Genomic DNA, 20,380 nt, shown 5'->3' on the forward strand with positions numbered 1-20,380 from the left:
GTCACATCCTAACTATCTATGTTAACTAAACCCTAAAGTCATCTGAAAGAGGTGTCCAAGCCCGAACACCTCCTTCCAATCCCAACCATAAACAATAGGAAACTATCCCTAACTAGGTATATACACTATCTTAAGTGACAACAATGGGGGAAAGGGGACGTAGTATTCTCCAAGTTACTTCCTGCTGAAATGGGATGACGACATCCTTATGGGGTCCTGTAGGAAGAAAATGTTAGTATAGTAAAAGTCTTGAATGGATTGTATCCAGTCCATGCTTGAAATCCTCAACTTGATTGAAGTCAGTACCCAAAGCTTTGGCCGGAGTGTCAGGTGAAATGGAGCAAGTTGGATGCAGTGCAGTTGAGGAGGTGTGGCCCATTTTCTTTCCAGGGTGTCGAGGGATTGCTGTCAGGCAGGTCTTCATTGGCTGTGTGGGACTCAAACATAAACAGCAGAGAAATGTTGCTTGTGTATGTACACATACTAGGAAAGGCAACCATGGGAGAATAACGATTATGAGAGGGTGTACACCTTGAGAAAGAGAGCCAAGAAAAGACAAAGACAGTCCCCAAATTCTTCTATCATTCTGTATTACATCAATTGGCTTCTTGATACTATACAGAAAATCTAAAGTTTAGTTAAACAACGTGCTTGGATTTTAGAGGAGGAAAGCCAAATCCACCTCTAAATCCAGCGTTGGTTTAATTGAATAGGGGCTAGAAAAAGAGAAATCGAGTTCTCTGAGAGATAGCTGTAAAGTTTGCCGTATGGCACGTTCCTTTTGTTTGATGGTTATAGCTACCTTCTCTTCTTAAGCATCTACCCATGCAGTGTCCTTTGCCTTCAGGAGATGAGTTTTCCTGTGAAGATAAAAGCAAAACACTTCCCTTTCCTTTGGGAGGTTTCTATTTAATTTATAAGATATACCTTAGTAGAATACCTGTCATTTCTCCTCATCAAGAGGTTTTTCCTTTTCAACTCGAATCTTGATCAACTTTGATGGTATCCAAAGTTTTTCTTGTCCTGTGGAAACCAATGCAAAACCCCTACCCCACTGTAACACATGTCCTGGTTTCCATACAGAGGTTAATACATCTTTGAAGTATATCGGCTGATTCAGTTCAGCAGTTTTCTCCATAGTCCAGTGTCTTTCTGCAGCTGTTTGTTCTTTCTCATTGGCATTAAGAAAGTTTAGTGTTAATAAAGCATTATGCAACCTATGTTTGGGGGGTTTAGTCTTCCAAGTTTGTTTGTTGAGCATCTCCTTAAGTGTTCTATTAGATCTATCAACAGCTGCTTGTCCCGTAGGATTGTGTGGTATACCAGTAACATGCTTTTTGTTATAATATTTGAAAAACTGTTCCAATTTTGTGGAGACATATGCTAGAGCATTGTCAATTTTTATTTGTGCAGGTATATCCATAATTGCCATCACCTCTAGCAGGTGTGTAATAACAGAATCAGCTTTTTCAGAGTTAAGAGCAGTAGCCCATTGGAACCCTGAGAACGTGTCTATAGTATGATACACATATTTCAAATTTCCAAATTCTGCAAAGTGAAAGACATCCATCTGCCAAACCTCATTTCTCCGAATGCCCTTAGGATTACAACCTGCTGGCAATGGAGTTTGGTTATAAAAGGAACAAGTAGGACAGTTTCTCACTATCTCCTTGGCTTGTTGCCAAGTGATGGAGAAGTCCTTTTTCAAACCTTTGCTATTTACATGATGTTTCTTATGAAATTCTGAGGCTTCTAGCACACTTCCAATTAATAAACGATCAATCTCATCGCCTTGTGCTAGTGGGCCTGGCAGACCCGTATGGGATCTGATATGTGTAACATATATAGGATCACTTCTGTTTCTGATAGTTTCCTGTAATTGTAAAAACAATGAGGTTAATTCTGTATTATCAGGAACTAATTCTGTAGTCTCAATGTGTAACATGACTCTGCATATTGAGAATCAGTAACTATATTAAGAGGTTCTGTAAAATCGATAAGCACCATGAGAATTGCATATAATTCTGCCTTCTGTACAGATGTATATGGACTTTGAACTACTTTACTTACCTCCCCTGCTTTATAACCTGCCTGACCTGATTTGTTGACATCAGTGTAGAAGGTAAGAACTCCAGAAATGGGAGTTTGTCTCACAATACGTGGAAGAATCCAGACTGTCTTTTTTATCAATTTAATTCTGTCAGTTTTGGGATAGTTGTTGCTAATTGTTCCCAAAAAGTCAGTAAGAGCTATTTGCCAATATTCATTATCCTTCCACAAGGAGGAAATTCCTCATTAGTTAAAGGTACTATAATTTCTGCTGGATCATTTCCAGTCAGTTGTCGAAGTCTTAATTTTCCCTTTAAAATCAAATCAGAAATCTTTTCTATATATGTCTTTAACTTTTTATTATGTTTATGTGGCAGAAATATCTACTCGAATATGGTGTCTTCCCTCTGCATCAGAATCCCAGAAGGGTATTCTCTGGATGACAAGATAACCAGAATACAGTTTAAATTAAGGTTTATCCGATCTACATGTGCATCCAATACTCTGTTTTTTACCCACTGTAACTCTTTTTCTGCCTCAGCAGATAATGATCTTGGACTGTTTAGGTCCTTATCACCTTTAAGGGCCATTTTTAAATGCTTTAAGTCATGTCCTTCTACACCAATAATTGTCTGTAGTTGAGAAATTTTCCCTAATAATTTCTGAAGAGAATTAAGAGTTTGATAATGGTCTCTCCTAATTTGTACCTTTTGAGGTCTGATTCTTTGTAAGTCTATCTTGTTAACGTAGTTAATAGAATCTCCTCTTTGTATCTTTTCTGGGGCAATCTGTAACCCCCAACGAGGCAGAACTTCCTTCACCATTTCAAACATACGTTCCAAAGTTTCCTTATTAGAATCTGATAAAAGAATATCATCCATGTAATGATAAACAAGAGATTGTGAAAATTTCTTACGAATTATTTCCAAAGGTTGCTGTACAAAGTGCTGACACAAAGTAGGACTATTTAGCATTCCTTGTGGCAAAACTCTCCACTGATATCTCCTAACTGGCTGTGAATTATTAAGAGTTGGTACAGTAAATGCAAATTTTCTCTATCATTTTCCTGTAATGGTTTTGTGAAAAAACAGCCTTTTAGATCAATGACTATCATCGGCCATCCTTTAGGTATTAAGGAAGGTAATGGCATTACAGGTTGCAGAGAGCCCATTGGTTGCATTACCTTATTTATGCCTCTCAGCTCTGTCAGCATTCTTCACTTACATGACTTCTTTTTGATAACAAATACAGGAGAATTCCAAGGACTTGTAGATTCCTCTATATGTCCAGCATCTAGCTGTTCCTATACTAACTTTTCTAAAGCCTCTAGCTTCTCAGAGGTCATAGGCCATTGTCCTACCCAAACAGGTTCATCTGTAAGCCACTTCAATGGCAGGGCCTTTGGCTCCTCTGAAGTTCTATCATTTGTATTTAGTTTCTGTACAGCATGGATGGTTGGTAAATGTTTTTCATAGCGTCTTACCAGATCTTTACTACTATCTAAAGATTGTACATAATTTGTATCTGTCATTGGAGGAATATTAATCTGAGTATTCCATTGCTGTAAGAGATCACGACCCCAGAGATTTATAGCTATATCTGCCACGTATGGTTTCGGTATCCCTTTCTGTCCTTCCAGTCCAATGCAGACCACTGAGTTAACACTCTGTCGAACTCTAGATAGAGTCCCAATTCCTAAAAATTGTACATTTGCGTCTCTAAGAGGCCATTTCTGAGGCCAAGATTTTTGGCTAATAATAGTTACATCTGCCCCAGTGTCTACTAAGCAGAAATAACTTTATAATTAATTTTCACTTTTAACTGTGGCCTTTTATCATTAATAGAAGTTTGCCAAAATATGCATTTCTCATTTTGTCCAGTCACATTTGATTCTTTATCATTATTCACACTACCATCTAGAGCAGTATCATTTTTCAAAATAGGCAAAGAACTATCTATTCTTCCTGTGAGAGATTGTCTCTCACTGCTACTGGGAATGACCCGACCTTTCTCGAAGTGGGGGCCTTCTTGAGTCCCCCCTTGGGGTTTCCCAACCTTAACGGGTTTCCTTGCATGTCCCTGGTCGATCTACATTCATCGGTCCAGTGTCTGCCCTTACCACATCTTCTACACAATCCAGAAGGCAGTGGCCTTCCATATGAGGCATTGTTAGAATTTGTTTGTCTACAATTTCTCTTAGTATGTCCCATTTTACCACAATTGAAACATTTAGGTTCCTGGTGCCTTCGTGGTCTCCAGGGGGAGGCTCTTCCTACCCAAGGTTCTGGTTCCTAGTAGTAGTAACTTCTAGCCTCTTGGTACCTATGTTGACCTCTGTAAGGTGCTTCTCCTTTCCAAGCCCTTGTATCCTCACCTCTAGAACTTTTAATAATTTCCTGTTGCTTTTTTAAACCTTTCAAAATGGCTTCTCCTACCCAAGCTCCAGTGTCTTGCACATGATAGTCAATGTTGGCTGCATACAAAACCCATTCTTCTAGCGGAGCTGTCTGATCTTTAAAGGCAAAAGTATTCTTTTGCATATTGGGTTTGCATTTTCATAAGCTATTGTATATATAATTGATTGTCTTGTTTCTGGATCTGTTACCTGTAATTCTACTGCCCTAGTTAACCTTTGTAAGAAGTGCTGGAACTGTTCTGTAGGTCCCTGTTCTATTCTGGTATAAGTTTCTAGGCGTTCTCCTAGCTCATGAACCTTATCCCAGGCATTTAATGCTGCTTTCCTGCATAGGGACAGTATATCGTTATCATATTCAGCCTGAGCCTCTGGGTTAGCATAAATACCCTCACCAAGAATCTTATCTAAAGGGGCTTCAAAACCTTCCTTTATGCCCTGATGCTCAAGGAGCTTCACCTCTTCCCCCACCAATGCCTTCCACTGGATTTGGCATGAATTCTCAAGTACAACTGCTTCCAATTGTTCCCAATCTGTGGGTGTCACCCTGTTAAAGGTTGCCCATGAATGTAATAGCTGTTTTACATATGGGCTATGGAGACCATATGAGACAACTGATTCTTTAATATTCTTAAGACCCTTCAGCTGTGTAGGTTGCCATTCATAAGCCATCCGTCCATGAGGGTATTTCTTAGAAGCTGGCTTTTCTACCATGGTAGCTGGGTACACTAATGCTGTACGAGTAACAACCTTAGAAGAATAGTCATGATACCTGGGTGGAGTAGGTGCCTCTAATTGGAGTGATTCTGCCTCTGAGGTATCCCAATGATCTTTAAGCCTAGTAATGATATCCTTATGAAAAGTTTCAATCTCCTTAATCATAAAAGATTCCAAGCATGTTAGTGAATCTGTAAATTGCTCTAACTGCTCCTCTACACGTCTTTTCTATGTCTTTAATAGATCATCCTTAGGCAGCATCTGGATGGCATGGAAACTGCCTTCTAGGTATTAGTGTCTAGATTCAAAGTCATGATTTGCTCGATCAGCAATCGACCATATGGACCTATGTAATCTGTCAGCCCTGTACTGTAAATTATCTTCTAAACATCCAAATTTAGACTCAAATTTGTGATCTGCTACCTTGGATGCTTCAATAATTGATTGAATGGAATTGTCCAATTCTTCAACCCTATCCTGGGTATTTTGCACCTTTGCATCTAGTTTCTGGGTAACATTGCCTATCTGAGTTTCTAGCTAGCTACAGATATTCTTTAGCTTGTCTGGTCTTCTGACAGCCTAGCCTCTAAGGCCTCAGACATGGAGGATCTCTCTGTGTTTATCTTATCATAAATATGCTGCATCTCATTTTGGGTAACAGACAGCTCTGTCTTTAGCGTATTGGACACAGAGCCAAGCTTATCATCCAATTTCTGTTCCACTTGCTGCACAATTGTGGTCTGACCTAATCTGTTTTCCAAAACCTCATTGTGTAAAGCTGTTATTTCCTGTAAGTAGGTGGTGAGGTTATCCTTATCCCTATTCCTGAGTCCTCTGGCTAGTAATATTATTTGTACCGGCAAGTTAACTGCCATTATGGCTTATAGGCCAATAATTGGCAAATTAGCATCCACCTCAAACATTGAATTCACGTAATAAACAAAAATATTACCAATTTTAGCAAATGATAAATATTCCGCCATAATTTTACCTGATTTCTACTCCAGATGCAGTAACTATCTTTGACCAGCGGGTGGCACAGGTGTTCAGTTAGTCTGCGGCGTTTGGCAGTGGTGGGTGGCAGCTGTGGAAAGAGGTCACAAAAGCAGCCGTGCTTATCTTACAGAGTATACAGCCTTGTGGCCGCAACCACTGAAAGAGATGCGGCTTTAAGGCCACTGCATGAACCCTACTGAAAGCCGAGACCTACTTCAGAGGCCTACTCGGTTCAAGGGCTGGAGGCCTCAGGGCGCCGGAAGGCCGCAGTCCAAGCTGGTCCCGAGCACACGGTGGTAAAACCGTAGGAGGTCTGTGTGTCTCCAAGCTGGGCGGGCGGTTCTGAGCAGCTCAGCAGCAGCTGGTCGGCTGGGAGCCGGGAACACCTGTGGAGAGAGGGAGCTTTCCTGGCCTAGGCCGCAGGCCCGGTTGAACCCACAGCCTGTCCCAAATGGGGTGTAGGTTTCCAATATCCCACTCCTGACAACCAGATATAGTGGAAAATTACCAATACTGAGCCAAGTAGAAATATAAGGGTATTTAATAGGGAAAAGCCTTACTTACAGAGCGACCTAGCCAGCCGGCGTGGCAGCAGTCTGTAGAGCAAGCCGAAAAGTGAAACTGAAAACAGAACCCCCACCTGAAACTCTGTATCACCCTGACCATGCCCTGGCAGGCGTGGTTAGGCACACCCCTAAGCGGGCAGCTTCCCCTACAGAGAGACAGAGACAGAAAGACAGAGAGAGAGACAGAGAGACAGAGACACAGAGAGAGAGAGACAGAAAGACAGAATGAGAGAGAGACAGAGAGAGACAGACAGACAGAGACAGAGAGACAGAGAGACAGAGACAGAAAGACAGAAAGAACGACAGAGAAGAAAAGAGAGACAAAGACAGAGAGAGACAGAGAGACAGAGAGAGACACAGAGATAGAAAGAGACACAGAGCGAGACACACACAGCGAGACAGAGAGAAAGTGAGAGAGCGCTATCCAGAAGAGCATCCTGAGCAGGAAGTATGCGGGAGACCCCCGGGGTGCACACCGTGGCTGAGGGTTACCTGGCCCCTTTAGCATGAGGAAGGGAAGGAGAGTCAGCTGCGTCTCCATGCAGCTTCACACTACACCTTTTCAGAGCAGAGCTTGCCACCCAGGAAAAACTTGGGGTCTTGGTTTAAACAAGAAACAGTTTCGGGGCAAACTGGTATGAAGCAAAACTGGGTTTGTTAAAAGCCGGAATAAAGGTGCTGCAATAGAGAGAGTGAAACACACCCGATGGGACAGCTGCCGGCTTCTGAAGGAGCCATCGAGTTCATGTGTTGTTACGGTGGGGTTACAGGTATGCTTTTTCTTGCGGCTTTTTCAAAGTTATATCTGTAAGCGTTGGTGCCCTCCCCACCCTTTTTCTAACAAGACTCAAAGAGTGTAGTTTGCAACAAAGTCAGATTAAAAGCTGAAGTTTCTTTGTCTCTCAGTAACTGAAGTTGTATGGTGGATTTATGAGTGACTTCATTTGGGTCTGGGAGAGGGGAGGCCAGGAGTTCAAGGTTATGTGTCGTTTTTTTGGCCTTATATCAGCACAACCTAATCTCTGGCCTTGACAGCCTTGACTGGGGGTTTGGAAGTACATCATCTAGCCCTAAGTGAGCACGGGATACTTCCTGTCTTTATCAGGGCACCCTATGTGGTCAGGTAGGTCCCTTCCGGCAGCGAGAACAGATAAGAGCTGAAGTATGGTGCTGACTACAAGATTTTATTCTACAAGATTTTATTCTCCTGGGGTAGGGAGTGAGAATGTTCTTGTAACTTCTGTTTTGTCTGTAAGTAGTTGGTGTGTGTTTCGGGTGATGCAGTGGGAGTTTCAAGCTGGTAGCATCTCTGGAAGAATGAGAGCTCTAGGGAAGGGGAGAGGACAGCCACTCAACTTCAGGGGCAATTTGGTACAGGCCTTCCTTTTAGGTGACAATTTTGAAGTATTTATTAACATGCTTAGATATGTTACATTAAATATGTTAACATACTTGAGTATGTTGAATAGGTTTTTTGCCTCACAATATTATCCCGAGAAACCCTTCAGTCACCTCTGCTCCCGAATTAATAGCAGGTGCAATAGAAGTCTTGGGGCCCCACCCATTCACTTCCCTGGGAGACCATTCTGCCAGCTCTCTGTATTTATGTATCTATCTGATTCAGTTTTCCAGGACTTTTACTCTTCTAAAAGTCCCCTGAAAATAAGTGTAACACGTAACCTTTTATCGAAGACACCCATGTATATTTGATCTCTTCTGAATGTCACCTGTGTGTTCTAAGTAAATCCTAGTTGTTCACCTATAATACCATCTCTCTACAAACGTGCACATTTCAAATAAACCCAAACCAAAAAGCTACTCATGCCAGTGGTAGACGTAGTTCTACCTGCTAGGGGAACTGGGACTGAGGATTCCTTGAGGCCATGGATGATAATGGTAAGACTCAAAAAAGAAAAAAAAAACAACCAATAAACAAAACAAAAACCTGCCTGGTATACTAAGATTATTTAATTTGCTGACTGATACTCAGTTTTCATTAGTTTTGCAGCCAATCACTTAGGAATTCAATCATGAATATAATGAAATTTTACCTTTTTCCTCTGCTTTCTTTGTCCTGTTAACTATTTTTTCTTCTGGGTGCAATTTTGGATCTTTTTCACCGATTAAGTTGATGTGGATTGTTAAATTTACTAATTTTGTTGTATGGTGAATGCCATCCCATCTGTTGAATACATTAAATTACATCTTAATTGTGGACACTATATTTTTCAGTCCTGGAATGCCCACTGTTCCTCTCATTGCATTCCAGTTTTGCTATCATTTCCTGTTTTTTTTTTTAACACATTAATGATTATCTGGAGTTGAGCCATGGTGGTTCACGCCTTAAATCCTAGCACTTGGGAGGCAGAGACAGGTGGGTCTCTGAGTTCAAGACCAGCCTGGTCTACAGAGTGAGTTTCAGGACAGACTTCAAAGCTACAGAGAAATCCTGTCTAGAAAAACAAAAATAATAATAATAAAAATTATTGTCTGGAAAGTTGATGGCACATGTCTGTAATTCCAGGACTTAGGAAGGTAGGACAAGAGGATTGCTTTTAGGCTAGTCTGGGCTACATATTGAGTTCAAGGCAAGCCTAAGAAACTTAGCAAGAGAGCCTGTGTAAAATAAAGACAAAGAGAAACACTGGTTCCTTCAATATCTGCATCATTTTTGGGTCTGTGTCTGTGGTTTATTTTCTTCCATTGATTATCACATTTCTTCACCTCTGTACATATTGAGTGATTTGTTTTGCAATTAAAAGGGGCAGTAGATATTCTACACAATACATTCTTTCATCTCAGAGGTCCCCCTTTCTTTCTATAGAGTGACGAGGCCACTCAGTCTAGGCAGATGAAGGTGGCTTGATACTAGCTAGACTGTAGCCCCCCTAACTTCCCCCCCATGAAGATCCTCTTAGAGGTCGTTGTGCTGGCTCCTTCAAGAGCACCCTAGACCCCAACATACTTGTTATTGAGCAAATGGCCACATTTGGGCGCCTCTTATTTTTCAGCCCTGTACACCACCAAAAGCTAGCTGGTTTCCCTTTTACTGCTGGTGGAGCATCCTGTGCCCGGACACAGCCCAGTCCATGACCACATGTTTGCGCAAGCTAGGCTTTCTCATCATTAGAATCCAATGAGGGGTTCTTACACAAATGTTGTCTACACAAATATATGAGCATAAAATATAGTAATAACTTTTAAAAAAAAGACCTTGCTACTGAGTATTTTAAAATATTTTCAGTGTTTGTTCATGTATGAGAGGTGGCACACGCATGCCATGGTGCATGGGTGAAACTCTATTAAAAAATACATAATAGCAACACCTAGGGGCTGTCCCTACAAGGAATTGTAGGAAACATGAATGCTTGTGATTTCTTCTGATTCACTATAGTCATCTCTTCACTCAGAACGCAGACACCGTCAGTGTCTCACTATTTGTCCGTTGGAGGCATTCCTGAAAGGCACTTATATTTTTAAGCAAATTATTAAAATAGGATCCCATGCAATGATGCCTTGTTGGAAGGATTTGGGTACATTAAAAAAAATTAGACATGCATATTTCTCACTTTCTACTTTGTAGAACTAGGTTTGTTGTCTACTGACAAACAGGCCTGTCCAGAGAGACCAAAGATGAGCTGTGTATTATGACTAAACTGTCTAAAAATTATTACACAAATAAACATAGCAACTGTATCAGAGTAAGAAACTACATTTCAAATCGTGAGGTTGGATTTCAGCTTAATGTCTAAGAAAATGATAGCTGGCTCTTCCCAGCAGAGGGCGAGCTTCCATTACAAATCATGACTAAATTAGATTTTTCTTTCTCACTTTTTTTTTAAATAAAGTTTTTTTTGTGTGGCTTATATTTCTTTCAAGATTCAGTTGTCAATTTGTGCTTGGAAAAACACATTTATTTATAAGCCAATGGATCCTTTATTGGGTATTTGTTTTAAGGCGAGATACCTGTCTAGGGTTCAAAGGAGAGGGGCAGTGGTTTATACTTTCTTTCAAGCTACTTGAGAGGTTAAGAAAGGAAACCACTTGAGCCCAGGAGACCACCCTGGGGGAGCATAGCGAAATTCTGCCTTGGAACACGGAATAAGTGTTTCCCAGAGACACAAGAATCAGCACAGCTTGCTGATTTGGGAGAGGGGGTACTGCCTCGCTAACTTAGTTTGCTAGACCTTTGGGTAAAAAGTTTGTAGCCTCTCAAGTGTAGGGAAAATCATTGCCGAGTTCCTCACCCCTGCCAGATGCAGTCCTAAGGGGAGTCCACACTAAAGATACAAAATGCTGCCAATTCATTGTTTCAGCAATGGTTATTTTACCTAGTAACTGTCCGAATATGACAATCCCACCATTGGTGGCACAGTCTGCACATAGTCAAATGGTTGTCCATCTCTCACATCCCAGGGGCTGCTGCTCCCCCTGTGCAGTCTACTGTAAAGCTGTACAGGCTGAGCTGGGTGTGGTGGTATTCTTATAGTCCCAGCTCCTTGGGAGATTGAGGTAGGAGTGTTGCTTGATCCTACAAGTTTCAGACAAGCTGGATAGCATAGTCAGACTCTGGCTCAAATAGAACCCCTCATTCTAGTCCCAAGGGGGTATTTTTTACTCCCCAAGTTTCCTTCTGCATGGCCAAAGCAGTTGGTTCCCTTTAATCGTCTAGGAATACTTCCATTTATAAAGCCTCTAAAGTTAAAAAGTGGTGTTATCTGTTTAAATGTTGGTAAGACAAAGCTGATCTCTTTTCAAATGTTCATTATTGAATTATAAAATGAAATGTATCCTGAAGCAATGTCTGTAATGATAATTCTTCGCCAGCTGCCTGAGTTCTGTCGCCACATTAGGGCCCCCAAATAACATACAGAGTCTCATACTAGTTATAATGACTAGGATTTCTTATTTGCTAGCTCAGTCTTAATTATCAACCATAACTAATAATCTATATATTTTATAAAGACTTATCTTAATCAAGGACATCAGAATGCGTCCTCTCTTCCCCAGGATCTGTCTTTGTCTGATTTGTCTTTACTACGTTTCCCAGAATCCGCCTCGACTCCTAGCCCCACCTATCTTGCTTTCCTATTGGCCAACAGTGCTTTATTTATCAACCAATAAGAAACATATACACAGAAGGACTTCTCCCAGCAAATGTCCATCTTGGGGTGGGGGGGTCGCACTTTGGCTTGATTCATGGGGCTTGGGGAAGGGGTAGGAAAAGCTTTGATCAGTGTTTAGGTTTTTTGTTTGTTTGTTTGTTTGTTTGTTAGGGTTTTCCAAAGTAAAGGGCTTTCTGGAACTGATTCTTACATGACACTTTCTCTTTTTAAAGCAACCTCCCTTTTTCCTTTTCAAAGGATGTAGACATATATGCTGTTTGTTCTATTGCCTGTTTAAGAGACATATTTCTGTGTTTACATATGAACAAAAACATTTCCAAATAGATATGAACTCTCCTGATGACAGCCAGTTGTGCATACTTTTGTGTGAGTACGTGGTATGGGCAAGGAACACAAGGACAAGGTTTTCATCTCAAGACACTGGTTTGAAAGTGTCCCCCAAGGCTCATGTATTAGAATGTCACTTATAGTGCAACAGTGTGGAGAGGTAGTGGGACTTTTCCCAGCAGCTGTGGTCATGGACCCTCAGCCTAACAGGTGGACTGAGTGAGTGAGTTATCACAGGACAGGTTGTTATACGGCAAACTCAGCTTCTCTAGTTCCCTCTAACCTCGGGCCCGCTGTGACTCAGCACAAAGGTCCTCACTAAGTGCTACACCATGTTCTTGGACACCCCAGCCTGCAGACCATAAGCCATAAGAAACTGTAACACACCCAGTCTGTGATAGTCTATTATATAGCAGAAAATAAATTGAGGCAGTGATCTATTGGGTCTGGAGGAGACTTCCTGTAACACGTAAAATAAAAGACCCAGAGACTGATATTGGGGTTCAAACTTCAACTTGCAGATCAGAAAAGCAAAGTAGCAGGCCACTAGCTCTTAACACTGCCTCGGGCTGAATGGGCTGATCCTGCTGCTTCTCCTCAGTGTGGCTGGAGAATGAATGCCTGATATTGACCCTGTTCCTATCTTAAATACCTCTCATGAGTCCTGAGATTAAAGGTGTGAACTCTAACTCACTTTTAGACTGGTTCACTCTAATGTATCCCTGGGTGGCCTTGGATTCACAGAGACCCATCTATGTTGCCGAGTTTTCTTTGTTCCGCCACCCTTCTTAGCCCCAAATAAACACACGGATGCTATATTAGTTATACAATTGTTGGTCAATGGCTAGGACTTCTTATTGGCTATCTCTGTCTTAATTATTAACCCTTGACTACTAATCTATGTATTTGTACATAGTCTTGGCTTACTGGAGAATGCCTGCACCTGCTACTCCTTTGTCGTCTACATGGTGACTGATTTTGGTGGGGTCCCTCTGCCTACCTTTCCCAGAATTCTCCTCATCTCCTAGTGCCACCTATCTTCCTGCCCCATTGGCCAAACAGTGTTTTATTCATCAACCAATAAGAGAAACATATATACAGAAGAACATCTCCCATCACATATATCTCTTAATCCTGAGTCCTAGGATTACAGATGTGTACCACCACCTCCTACCTTCTGGCTGCTGGGATTAAAGGTGTGTACCTGGCTTCTATGGCTCATGGCTGACTTTGCTTTCTGAATCCTCAGGCAAGCTTTAATAAATAATAAATAATATATCAGTACAAATTCCTTTGTCTTCACAGAGTGACCCTGTGTGCTGCTTCCTGTCTGCATCTGGGGATATTGGTGATTTTTTTCTGTGCTGCTGGGCTTGGGTTTCCTGCTTTCCCACATATAAGATCTCTACTCATCTTGCCACTTGGAAATTTCTCTAACAGGCCGCAGGAGCACCCAAGAATAGATGTTACTGCTGCACTCTTAGAGTTTTGTATTACTATTGAGGCTGTTAACATATTCACCGTTCTAACTGGGTATCTGATATGATAAATATGGTTGGCTTAAACAAGTCAGTCTGTCTCTCTGTTCCTACCCTGCCCCACTCAACCCAGAGCTATACTAGGCAGCTAACTTCCTTGCCGTTTATATTTGAACTATTGTTCAAGGACATTCTCCATACACCTATATTGCCATTTACGTGCAGTTTCTGATATTTCTTAATCCCATCCCTGACTTTCTTAATTCCCATAAAACTGAACTCCACTAATTCCCAGACTTCTATGCCTGGGAAATTTCTCTGGGAGCTTGCTAAAAACACAGAGCCCTACGTAGCAGAAAAAGCAAGTTGCCATCCAAATGTCCTCTAGACACCAGGTTACGAAGGAGGGGATGGGCTGTAGGGTGGGGAAAGTAGAAGCCACACAGCAAAGTGCCAGACACAGGTGGGTTTTTCAACAGAGCCATTCTGGAAACTGATGTTGTGGAAGGATCCAGTTCCATTATTAGATCCCTTGCTGCCTTTTGGGTGATAGCCACCTTTTAAAATATAGCTTGCAGTGTGGTGGGAACCAAGGTGCCTTGTGTATATAGTCTGCAAGTAGCTGAGCTTCTCCTGAGAGAGGCCAGGGTGGGGATGGGGTGGGGCTGGGTCAGGAGCAGAGGAGGTTGTGGTGGTACATTTTCTTTAAGCAAGCAAGCAAGCAAGCAAGCAAGCAAAGATTTATTTTTCTCTGTGTGGGTGTTTTACCTGAATGTATGTGCAAGGCTGTAAGAGTGTCCTGTCTCTTCTGGAACTGGAGATGCCAAAAGCCCTAAGGTGCTGGGCCAGTGTTGGGCAACAGACCAGAGTCCTCTGCAGAGCAGTGTGCTCTTAACTGCTGGCTGAGCTGTCTTGCTGGCCCTGTATTTCTTCTTTGAAGAACTCTGCTCAGCTCCACACCTCCTTCTGTCTCTGGAGTTTGCCAATAGGAACAGAGAACAATGGGAGGCTTTTAAAAGCTGTGGTTTTGGCCTTTTCTCTATGTTGGTGTCCTTTTTGGCTGAATTGTATATAGAAAAACTGCTCTGTTTTCACAGACTCTTGAATTTATTATTATATTTCCAGCAGGCTGTAGAGAGGGGGAGGGATCTGTGTCTAAGCTGAGACATCTATCCTGCTGGTAGGGTCCTACCAGGCTGCACACCAAAGAGATAGAGGTGTTGCAAAGGGAGGATTCCATTATACAGAGTTCAGCCAGGATGGGCTTCCTGTATTTCTTTTTCTCTTTTCCTTTTTTCTTGGTTTGTCTATTTGTTGGAGAGACCCTCTGATCACAGCTAAGTCCCTAGATCTGTTTGTTGGTGCTTTTTTCATGGCAGTGGGAACAACTGCTCTTTGTAACTCTAGGGCCTGGGATATTTTGTTTCTAAAATGCAGGAGCAGGAGAAAGCCACCAAGAGTGGCTTCTGAGTGGGGGAGAGGAAAAAATCTCCCTCCCGCTGAGACACACAGCAGACCCTAAAGGGAGACAGGGAACTAGGAGGAACAAGACAAATGTCCAGGTGCTTTCTGTTGGCCGTGCAACGCTAGCCTTATTCTCCGCTCTAAGTGTGGACATGTTCAGGAATTCTGCATGTCTCATTGATATGATTTTTAATGGGAACTTTTTTCTCTTGGGGATCTCCCTTCTCTTTCCTCCTTCCAAACCCTGCCAGATACCCCTCTCCAATTTCCTTCAAATTCATGGTTCCTTTTTCACTAATTATTGTTGCATGCATACATGTATCTGTAGTCTATGTATATTTATTCTTAAATACAACCTGTTGGTCTGAATGATGTTACTTGTATGTATGGGTTTTCAGGGTTGACCATTCAGCACTGGACAACCATTTAGCTCCAGCATTTCTCAGCTGACCATAGTTCTCTGTGTAGGGTGTCACCTTGCTCAGCTAATAGCTGGGCAGCCATGTTGGTGAGGCTTTATGGGTGTAGCTTCTGATGTTACCAAGAGACACCATCTCACGGCAAAGTCCCTGCTCCTCTGGCTCTTACAGTTTTCTGCCCCTCTTCTGGAATGTTCCTGGGGCCTTAGGTATGGGAGTGTTTTATAGATGTATTCGTCAGGGACTGGGATCCACAGCTCTGTATTTTGGTTGGTTGTGGTTTCCTATAGTGGTCCTTGTCTGTGGCAAAGAAAAGTTTCCTTGATGAGGGGTAAAGACTGCATTTATCTCCACAGTAGACTTGGACCATGGATTTTATCAGTCACCTATGGTTTGACTTGAACAGTTTTTTTTTTTTTTTTTTTTTTTTTTTGACTTAAAAGTGGCTCCTCACCAGACCAATGACTCACTGCAACGAACATTTTCAAGTAAAGCTGAGTGGACAAAGGGGAATGCTGTGTGATACAGTGCAGTCCCCAACGCCACTACAACGAATGGATATGTGATAGAGAGGTAGGCAAGATGGAGAAATGAAGTGATATTTAAGAAACTTTTTTCAGATTATTTTTTTGAATTAGAAACAGAATTGTTTTACATGTCAATCCCAGTTCCCTTCTCCCTCCCATCCTCCCCTACCACCCCTCCTCTCCCAATTAAAACCGTACCCATCACATGTCCTTTCTGCTCCCCCTGGATGGTGAGGCCTTCCATGGGGGGGGGGGTCATCAGAATCTATCGTATCCTTTGGGATAGGGCCTAGGCCCACTCTCATGTGTCTTGGCTCAGGGAGTATTCTTCTATATGGAATGGGCTCCCAAACTCCACACCTATGCTAGGGATAAGTACTGAACTACTAGAGAAGGTCCCGTAGATTTCCGAGGTTTCCTCACTGAAATCCATGTTCCTGGGGTCTGGATCAGTCCCATGCTGGTATCCCAGCTATCAGTCTGGGGAGCAAGAGTTCTCCGATGTTCAGGTCAGTTGTTTCTGTGGGTTTCACCAGCCTTGTCTGGACCCCTTTGCTCTTCATTCTTCCTTCTCTGCATCTGGGTTCCAGTTCAGTTCAGTGATTAGTTGTGGATTACTTCCACCAGCTGCTGGATGAGGGCTATTGGGTGGCATGTAAGTCAGTCCTCAATCTCATTATCCGGGGAGGGCATTTACGGTAGCCTCTCTTCTGTTGCTTAGATTGTTAGCTGGTGTCATCTTTGTAGACCTCCAGACATTTCCCTAGTGCCTGATTTCTCTAAACCTAAAATGTATCCCTCTATTATGGTATCTCCATTCTTGTTATCTTTTATTCTTCCCCTGACTCAACCTTTCTGCTCCCTCATGTCCTCTGCATCCCTCCTCTTCTCCCCTTCTCATTCTCCTATCTCCCTCCCCCTCTTCCTGTGCTCCCAATTTGCTCAGGGGATCTTGACCCTTTCCCCTTCTCCAGGGGACCATGTATGTCTCTCTTAGGGTCCTCCTTGTTTATTAGCTTCTCTGGCAGTGTGGATTGTAGGCTGGTAATACTTTATGCTATGTCTAAAATCTGCATATGAATGAGTACATACTACGTTTGTCTTTTGTGATTGGGTTACCTTGCTCAGAATGGTTTCTTCCTGCATCCATTTTCCTGCAAATTTCAGATTCCATTGTTTTGTCCCCCCGCTGAGTAGTACTCCATTGTGTAAATGTACCACATTTTCTCTATCCATTCTTCGGTTGAGGGGCATCTAGGCTACTTCCAGTTTCTGACTATTACAAATAGTGCTGTTATGAATACGATTGAACAGATGTCCTTGTTGTATGAATGTGCTTCTTTTGGTTATATGCCTAAGAGTGGAATTGCTGGATCTTGTGGTAGACTGATTCCCATTTTCTTGAGGAGTCGCCATACTGATTCCAAAGTGGCTATACAAGTTGACACTCGAATCAGCAGTGGAGAAGTGTTCCCTTTTCTCCACATCCTCTCCAGCATGAACTGTCATTGGTGTTTTTGATTTTGGCCATTCTGACAGGAGTAAGATGGTATCCCAGAGTTGTTTTGATTTGTATTTCATTGATGGCTAAGGATGTTGAACACTTTCTTATGTGTCTGTCAGCCATTTAAGATTCCTCTATTGAGAATTGTCTATTTAGTTATGTAGCACACTTTTTAATTGGATTATTTGGTATTTTGGAGACTAGCTTCTTGAGTTCTTTGTATATTTTGGAGATCAGCCCTCTGTCAGATGTGGGTTGGTGAATATCTTTTCCCAGTCTGTGGGCTGCCATTTTGTCTTGCTGATTGTGTCCTTTGCCTTACAGAAGCTTCTCAGTTTCAGGAGGTCCCATTTATCAATTGTTGATCTCAGTGTCTGTGTTACTGGTGTAATGTTCAGGAAGCAGTCTCCTGTACCAATTAATTCAAAGGCATTTCCCACTTTGTCTTCTAATAGGTTCAGTGTAGCTGGATTTATGTTGAGGTCTTTGATCCATTTTGACTTAAGTTTTGTGCAAGGTGATAGGTTTGGGTCTATCTGTAGTCTTCTACTTGTCCGAAACCAGTTATGCCAGCACCATTTGTTGAAGATTTTCTCTTTGTTCCATCATATAAATTTGGATTGTTTGTCAAAAATCAGCTGTTCATAAGTGTTTGGGTTAATATCAGGATTTTCAACTCTATTCCATTGGTCTATCTGTCTATTTTTGTGCCAATACCAAGCTGTTTTCAGGACTATAGCTCTGTAATAGAGCTTGAAGTCAGGGATGGTGATGCCTCCAGAAGTTCCTTTATTGTACAGGGCTGTTTTGGCTATCCTGGGTCTTTTGTTTCTCCATATAAAGTTGAGAATTGTTCTTTCAAGGTCAGTGAAGAATTTTGTTGGGATTTTGATGGGGATTGCATTGAATCTGTAGATTGCTTTTGGCAAGATTGCCATTTTTACTATGTTGATCCTGCCTATCCAAGAGCATGGGAGATCTTTCCATTTTGGGGTATCTTCTTTAATTTCTTGCTTTAGAGACTCAAAATTCTTACAGTACAGGTCTTTCACTTTTTTGGTTATTGTTACTCCAAGGTATTTTATGTTGTTTGTGGCAATTGTAAAAGGTGATGTTTCTCTGATTTCTTTCTCCAACAATGTGTCATCCATATATAGTAGAGCTACTGATTTTTTTTGAGTTAATCTTGTATCCTTCCACTTTGCTGAAGGTGTTTATCAGCTGTAGGAGTTCCCTGGTTGAGTTTTTCGGGTCACTCATGTAGACTATCATATCATCTGCAAATAGTGAGAGTTTGACTTCTTCCTTTCTGATTTGTATTCCCTTGATCTCCTTTTGTTGTCTTATTGCTCTAGCTAGAACTTCAAGGACAATATTGAAGAGGTATGGAGAGAGTGGACAGCCTTGTCTTGTTCCTGATTTTAGAGGAATTGCATTGAGTTTCCATTTAATTTGATGTTGGCTGTCGGCTTGCTATATATTGCTTTTCTTATGTTGAGGTATGTTCCTGTTATTCCTGATTTCTCCAGGACCTTTATCATGAAGGGGTGTTGGATTTTGGCAAAGGCTTTTTTTGGCATCTAGTGAGGTGATCATGTGATTTTTTTCCCCCAGTCTGTTTATATGGTGGATTACATTGATGGATTTTCATATGCTGAACCATCCTTGCATCCCTGGGATGAAGCCTACTTGATGGGGATGGATGATTTCTCTGATGTGTTCTTGGATTCGATTTGTCAGTATTTTATTGAGAATTTTTGCGTCAATGTTCATGAGGATATTGGTCTGTAGTTCTCTTTCTTTATTTTATTTTATTTTTCTTTCTTTCTTTTTTTTATTAGAAAGAAAATTATTTTACATGTCAATCACAGGTCCCTCTCCCTCCCCTCTTCCCCCCCCCAAATAATGCCCTACTATCCCATACCCTTTCTGTTCCCCAGGATGGGTGAGGCCTTCCATAGGGGGTCTTGAAAGTCTGTCATATTCTTTGGGATAGAGCCTAGGCCAAACCCCTTGTGTCTAGGCTCAGGGAGTATCCTTCCATGTGGGGTGGGCTCCTAAAGTCCATTCCTATGGTAGTGATAAGTATTGATCCACTACAAGAGGCCCCATAGATTTCCAAGGTCTCCTCAAGAACACCCACATTTAGGGGGTCAGGATCTGTCCCATGCTGGTTTCCCAGCTATCAGTCTGGGGACCAAGAGTTTTCCCTTGATCAGGTCAGCTGTGTCTGTGGGTTTCACCAGCCTGGTATGGACCCCTTTGCTCATCAGTCCTCCTCTGCATCTTCAGTTCAGTTCAGTTCAGTTCAGTTCAGTTCAGTTCAGTTCAAGGGTTAGCTGTGGGTGTCTGCTTTTACTTCCACCAGCTGCTGAATGAAGGCTATATGATGGCATACGAATTAGTCATCAATCTCATTATCAGAAGAGGGCATTTAAGGTATCCTCTCCTCTGTTGCTTAGATTGTTGGTGTCATCTTTGTAGCTCGCCAGACATTTTCCTAGTGCCTGATTTCTCTTTAAACTTATGTCTCCCTCTATTATAATATCTCTTATCTTGCTCTTCTGTTCTTCCCCCAACTCAACCTCCCTGTCCCATCATGTCTTCCTCACCCCTTCTCTCCCCTTCTCATTCTCCTAGTTCCCTCCCCTTTCCCCCATGCTCCCAATTTTCTCAGGAGATCTTGTCACTTACCATGTATGTCTCTCTTAGGGTCCTTCTTGTTTACCAGCCTCTCTGGCAGCCTGGGCTGCAGGCTGGCAATCCTTTACTCTATGTCTAAAATCCACATATG

At 42.0% G+C, this 20,380-nt stretch overlaps 1 protein-coding gene across 1 annotated transcript in view; it reads left to right on the forward strand.

Annotated features, from left to right (window-relative positions):
- The window catches only part of Fbxl13 (F-box and leucine rich repeat protein 13), a 198,368-nt gene that overhangs the window by 937 nt on the left and 177,051 nt on the right, over positions 1–20,380 (forward strand). The window lies entirely within an intron of this gene.

This window comes from Cricetulus griseus, assembly GCF_003668045.3.
Source record: "Cricetulus griseus strain 17A/GY chromosome 1 unlocalized genomic scaffold, alternate assembly CriGri-PICRH-1.0 chr1_0, whole genome shotgun sequence".
Taxonomy (NCBI): domain Eukaryota; kingdom Metazoa; phylum Chordata; class Mammalia; order Rodentia; family Cricetidae; genus Cricetulus; species Cricetulus griseus.